The sequence below is a fragment of the Condylura cristata genome, unplaced genomic scaffold, assembly GCF_000260355.1.
Source record: "Condylura cristata isolate star-nosed mole 26May11 unplaced genomic scaffold, ConCri1.0 scaffold00033, whole genome shotgun sequence".
Lineage (NCBI taxonomy): Eukaryota > Metazoa > Chordata > Mammalia > Eulipotyphla > Talpidae > Condylura > Condylura cristata.
Window position 1 is genome coordinate 4,575,120 of NW_004567134.1, and position 7,249 is coordinate 4,582,368.

General features: G+C 35.3%; 1 protein-coding gene and 1 pseudogene across 2 annotated transcripts in view; both read right to left on the reverse strand.

Moving 5' to 3' along the window:
* UBE2E2 (ubiquitin-conjugating enzyme E2E 2) overlaps positions 1 to 7,249 on the reverse strand; it is a 263,927-nt gene that overhangs the window by 39,519 nt on the left and 217,159 nt on the right. The window lies entirely within an intron of this gene.
* Positions 3,756 to 7,249, reverse strand: part of LOC105854313 — a 17,095-nt pseudogene continuing 13,601 nt past the window's right edge.

The window sequence follows — 7,249 nt, forward strand, 5'->3', positions numbered from 1 at the left end:
CCCATTCCCCACTCCACCCCCACAGAATGTCTCTGGTCTATGGTTGTTCATTATTTTTGTTATTTTCTCGCCTGGTCCATTATACTCCTGCTACAAGCATATATTTTTTTAAAATTGTTGCTACTGCCTGTTTAAATTCTAAAGAGAACTTTTTAAAGGTATGACATGGTCACAATGAAAGTATTCCACAATCAAGGCAAAAGCTTACTATTAGCAGCTCTTGAAACAGCCAGCATTCTTTTCTAGACCCTTGTCAACAAACTCGGACGAAAAAGGAGAGAATATACATGTAAACTGATGAAGACTCATCTGTAATCGTTAGACATTAAGTAATGCAGAAATAGGAAATGATGCTTTGAATACTGACAATATCAAAGGATCTGCAACTGTTAGATTTTTATAGGCTGAGAAAACACTCTCCTCCTTCCACTCTCATCCTCCATGAGATAACTCTGATTTTTGACTCAGTTTTCCAAAAGTCCATCATGTCCTTTATGAGGGGTCTAGGCAGCTATATTTCCTTTGTTTCATTCTCTTGACAAAAAAATTAAAAAATGACCATAAAGAAAATTTTATTTTCACTCTAAGGGTTAATATTCACTCAACTATGTTACACACAACCCACACCTATGTTTATATTTATAGTTGTACTTGAGGCACAGCTTAATACTGATGTTTATGAAAATAGCTATCATTCCTCAAGGAGAGGTAAAATTATATTGAATATACTGTTCTTAAAAGCAGGGAACAAAGCACATTTCAGAATACTTTTCAAATATTAAGAAAATTTTAAAAACATGCTTTTGATACAGTGATACAGGAAACTCACTTATCCAGAATGGCTAAATCCTAGATGACTCTTAATGAGGAGGATTTTAATTGATGTGTTCTATATAAATGTCCATATAAATGTATGACATAATTGCAATAAAAGTACTCCACAACCAAAGCAAAATCTTGTTAATAAAAGTTCTTGAAACAGCTAGTATTCTTTTCTAGACCCTACCAACAAACCTAGGGGAACTAGGAGAGAATACATGTGAACTGATAAGGACCTGTGGGTTCCTTATTATGGGCATGTAGATGTATATATAGGATGGTCAGAACAGAGCCCTTATTCACCCAGAGATGCCCATGTTCTAATCCCTGGAAACTGTGACTATGTTACTTACTTGGTAAATGGGACTTAGTAGGCGTTATTCAGGATTTGAGGCAAGATGACTATCTAAGTGGGCTCAATATAACCACAGGGGGCTTTTAAAATGGACAGGAAGATCAGTGGGAAGTGTTGTGATGGAAGCAAAGGTCAGAGTGCTGCAAAGAAGGGTCAGCAGCCTCCATAAGGTAGAAAAGGCAAGGAAATGGAGTTCTTCCTGAAACTTCCAGAAGGAATGCATCCCTGCATATTAATTCACTAGAATAGGAATAGGGAAAAAAAAAAATCACACACACACACATATTCTTGTGTATCTATACATCTATTTACCTAATCCGTTAATATTTTATCTAAAAGGTATTTTAAAATGAAACTGTGCTATTTCTGTACTTCACAGAATCACTTCCTTTTCAAAATAATTTTAGAAAGAGGGTCCTCCCTGGTGGTGCAATGGGTTAACGCACAGCACCGCAAAACCGGTTGCAAACACTTTGGTGTGAGCTCAATCCCTAGCCAGGGAGGTGACCCACGTGGCACAGAAGACCTCTCCTGCAGTGCCCTCTGCTCCCCTCAGCAGTGTACTCAATCTGCCTGTTCTGCTCCTCATTCTAACTCTGGTGAATCCTTTCATCACCCATGCAAATCTGGCCTGTTCTCCAGTTCTGTATGCATACATAAATAAATATTAAAACAAAAGTTTAAAAAGTTAAAAATCTTTGTATTGACTTTTATTACATATAACATAATGCTATTAAGTAGTGACTTATCTAGCATAAGTCATTTTGTTATTCTGAATCCATAGTTCCTCACAAAATGAGAGACTTCAGCTAGATTATTTCTAAGGCGCATACTAGTTCCAAGATTCAAGTCTTACTTGCGTAAAGAATATATGGTTTTGGGAGTTAGCTGGACAGAGCTGCAATGTTACTTTGGACATATCAACTTAGGAACCCTAAGGCTTGATTTGTAAAATGGGGAAAACAACAGCCACCGTGGCAATGAAGAATGAAAAACACAGTAAATTCTAATACACTGCCTGAGACCCAGCAGAATTTAAGTAGTTCGTCTTGCTTGCTTTTTCCCACAGTTCCTGACTTTACAACATTATTTAAAGATGTTCAGTGTTCATATAATAATTTCCCCATTACTTTGATTGTATTTTTAATATTCTGCTTGCCCAGGGCATAGACAACATTCTATATACAAAGAATAGTGTTGTAAGATATCATGTAGGCTGTGAGTATACAGAACAGAGCAAAATATTTTAATAAAATATTTCTGTTAAACTGGCTTCACATAATAAAGAAAAAGTGTTTTAGAGTAAATAAACACCTGCAAACTGGGAGGCTGATACTAACATTTGTTCAAAACGAACATTTAAAATAATTTTAGTGATAACCTCTATTTTACACATAGTTTACATTTCGAAAAAATTTTTATTTGGCGAAAAATGGCACTGTAGTTTTACTAAGTAAGTATGAGATCAATGAGAAACACATTTCTTTTAAAAATAATATTCTGTGGAGATTTAGAGAGGCAATACTTGGAAACTCTTGCCACAAATCAGTGAATCATTAACAAAGATCCCAAAACAGCAAGGTTAATATTCAAATGAATCTAGGCTTTAGGCAAAATATAAAACTAGTTATTCAAACAAACTGTTAGTATAACTTAAAAAAAATCAGTATTACCACCTGCTTTGAAATTTCTTTATTAAAAGCTTTTTAAAAAAGATTTATTTATTTATGCATACAGAACTGGGGTACAGGCTAGAGGTGCAGGGGTGGTGAGAGGTGTCACCAGAGACAGAGTGGAGAGCATTAACAGGCAGATAGAGGAAGTACACTGCTGAGGGAAGCAGCAGGCGGGTCAGGAGAGGTCTGCCGTGCCATGAGGGTGAGTCACCTCTGGGGCAGGTGGGGATTGAACTCATGAAGAAGTGGCTTTAGCTTCTTAGTGCTGTGCTTTAACCCTGCACCACCAGGGAGGGCCCTTTTTAAAAAGCTTTTTTAAAAAAACTGAGTTAAGGACACTTAAGAACCAACACATCCGATGATTATTCTAAGTGTCTGTGACAAAATAACTAGAAAACCTCATTTTAAGTGAAAGGAATCATACTTCTTAGACAAACTAAAAAACAACAAAACAAAATGAAATCTCCACAACTAAACAAACCCGGAACTATGGTTTGCCTTGAATAACTGGCACTAAAGAATTATATAAAATACTACTGAGAAGCCATAAAGATGACTCCTCTTCCGCACCTAATGAGACTGCACAACCTGTTACATTTGACTGCTGGACACAGTTACTGTTAACAGGTTTTTCTCCTATGTGAGCAGTACATTCCTCAGAAGATGAAAGCATCTTATTCAATTCCCAGGACCCTCTGCTACCACGAAGTAACAGATTACTCTCAGCTCTGCAGGGGATGATATTTGATTTGACTTGAGTAGGGACCAATATTAGATTCCATCTTACCTAATTCACAAAAGTTCAATTTATACAGACAATTTCAGAAACACATCTTTATTGAATAAAGTTGGGTTTTCTTCACTGTGTAAAATGTTAATGTCTTTTATTATTAACCTATACACAATTACTTGTCTGTTGCTTTGCTGAAACACTAGTTCAGACATTTGGCAACAATAATGTCTGTCAAACTGGCTGGTTATAAAAACTCCAGCACCACATTCATTAAGTGGGCACTTTCCATGAAGGTGACTGATTTTACCATTCTTATCCACCATATAATATTTCAGCACAACCAGTTTAACCTTCTCTTATATTTATTTTTCTTGAGTGTAGTGTAAGATTTCTTCCTTTTCTTAGCACCACTACACAGTCTCAAGACAAGATGAAGAGCGGATGTCTTTAGAAAAGTTATAGCCAGAGAAAGAAAGTCAGAGAAGTCTGTCTATCTTCCAGTTACCTGTCAGCAAAATCAGTCACTGCTGATCAGGAGGAATCCTCCCTTATCCTGGATCTTGGCCTTTATAGTTTCTATTGTATTCAAGGGTGCAACCTTGAGAGTGGTATTCTTTCCTGGAAGGGTTGGTTTCACCAAAATCTGTACCTCGGTGGCAGCTCCTCTGCAGATGGCAGATCAGAAAGGCTGTATATATTCTTCTTTCATTAACAACTTGTCCTTCCATTATATTTTATATTCTTTTCTCTCTTTACATGATTATTGTCTATTCTGATTCCTTCTATTGTCTTAAGTTTCAGAATGGTAGGACATACTGTAGTGTGGACAGTATGTTTGAGTGCAAGTTCATCCTCAGTTTACATTATTTAGTTTCCCATATGAATCCCACGTACCCTGGATTGTGAAGTGTTTTGTATTTATTTCTTCATGGGTCTCAAAGAGAACACTAATTTGAAATCAGATTATGTCAAATATGCCAAAATTCAAAGCAATAAAATTTGTAGCCAAAGCTGACTTATATGCAAATATTTATAAAAATCCCTTAAATTATAGATGGCACCTCAATTACTTTACTTGGAACAAGATATTATCGGTAAGGACACAGTAGCTGGAAACCAATTCAATCAATGTTGTCTTATATGCATATAGAGGATTCCTTCCGCAATCAGTTTAAAAAATAGGAAAGTTTAAGCTCCAGGCATACAAGTTTACCATGTGAAAGTTTGGATTTTAACAGCCTTTTAAGGGTCACTTAAAAAATGACACAGTAATTTAAAAACAGTTAAAGAATTTTTAAAAGCTCGCTGTTTTGAGTTTTCTACAAATGGTTTTATAGCTTGGACACATTTTCCAGTAACATGATCATAAATGGATTAAAATCCTGCTGAATTCCAAATAATTGAGATAGAAATGAAGACTCTCTAATATCTAAACTTAAACATGTACACAAAATATGACTTAAATATTTCTACTCTTATATAATTGAGCACCTATGCCACAGGTGCCCAATCAAAGTCTGGGAGTACAAGGAAACCTGAACCTACACTCTCTACCTTCACTCTCCCTGCCTCCCTCCCTCCTCTCCACCTCTCAAATCAGATGCTGGCTCATGTGCTCTGGAACACTGAACTTGAGCCATTATGTGGGGCTGTGTTGATCCAACAACACTTACTTATTAATTAGTACTGCAAGAGGAGACATAATTTAACAGATGTCCAATGAACCTACATTTCTAAGACAAGATGATTCATTTCTGCTTTATAACTGCAAAAGTGTCTCATACATAATGACAATTAATTATGAAGCCCAACAGCTTAATGGCTTCCGTGTAAAGTGTATAATAAATGACTGGCCATATGATACTTGCTGTTAAATTAAAGGCAGTGACAGATACATAAATACAAGGACAATGCCCCCTTTTTTATTTTGTTTACATTTTTTATGGGTCACACAGTACAAAGGCAACTCTATAAGATCAGTTTATATTTACAGATTTGCTAAATGTAAAATGGAAGTAACACATAGCATTCCTTTATCCTTTGTGAAGAGGTAATAAATTTTATGTTTGTAGACAAACAAAGTGGCAGTTATTTATCATAAGAGATTAATAATTCAATACCTATACAAGACAATACAATGTTCATCATAACTAGCTAGAAATGACAGTTTGATTTTTCATATAGCCCACAATAGTATAGAAGTAAGCTATATTTCAACACAGTTTAAAATGAAACAATGACTAATTCTGTTAATGATACAGTAAATTAACAACAATTACAGAGTTGGCCGAATGCCCATTCTCTTGGTGAGTGCAACATATAACACACAAAAGAGACATTCTTTAAAAGTGGCAGTGTTCATAAACACCACAAAATTCCCCAAACTCTGCATGTACATGAGAGAGAAAAATGGGGTGCTGGTTCTCTCTATTGTCACTAAGAAATTTAATACTACAGCACGTGTCTCATGGAGGACTGTGGTGCTTGGTGGTAGGCACAGTGTGGTAGCATACTTCTAAAGAGTTGCGAACCTATGCCCCTAGAGCATATATTATTTTGTAAACCAACATTACCATAATAAAAAATTATACACTTAAAAAACATGGCTTGTATATCATAGGAAGTTGTAATCCTACCCCCTCCAAAATACCAGACACAATTTTAAATGATTTTCATTTATTATACAATTTAATCTTTACTATCATCCTGTGAATTAAGTACTATAATACCTCATAATTTATGGATAAAGAAAGTGGCAGGTTCAGAGAAATTAAAATGTTTATAGTTGAGGCAATTTCAACAGTAAATAAAGAAAGCATAAAGAGGAGGGAGATTGGAAATAAAAACAAACACACATGAGAACAATCTTCATGCCCAAAGATTTATGAAAATGACAGAAAAGAAGAAAAAGGAGATTTGTATGAATTCTGGCTCTCAGATGGAACTCAGATGGAAATGACTTACAAAGAGTAAATAGTTTTTTCAGATCAAGTTCTGGTAAAATGGAAATTCATATAAAAGTGCTTAGCAAAAAGAAGAAATTTTAAAATAATATTCACTATTATTAATGTTGTTATGTCAAATGACCTGTCATTTCTGTGAGATCACTGTAGGCAAGGAAAACCAAGTCAGTTAAAAAAAAAAAAAAGAAAATATAGTTTTATCATGTTTTGAATGTTGTCACTTAGCATTTACCTAATCTTTAACTTAGATTTTAGCATTTAAAATGTTCTATGGAGAACAGATCAATGAACTGACCTAACACTCATATTACAGACTATGATTGATAGCTAACCAGGTGGCTTACTTAAAAAGTAAGAAAAGATTAAAGTCTGACTGAAAGAATGAAGACATGGACATTGAATAATAAAGATACAGGGCTCTTATCCTATCATTTTTTGATGAGGCCAGCAACATGATGAAAGGGGGTTCAGGAATTTATTACCAAGGTTGTTATCCATGCTTCTTTTTCAACTAGTTGCTCATAGAATGATGACACACTAACTTCTTTCCTTCTTTTTTAATTTAATTAAATTAATTACTTTATTTAGATTTATTTATTCGTACAGAACTGGGGTACAGGCCAGAGATGCAGAGGGTGAGAGGATTCACCAGACAGAGAGCGGGGAGCAGAACAGGCAGATCGACCAAGTACACTGCTGAGGG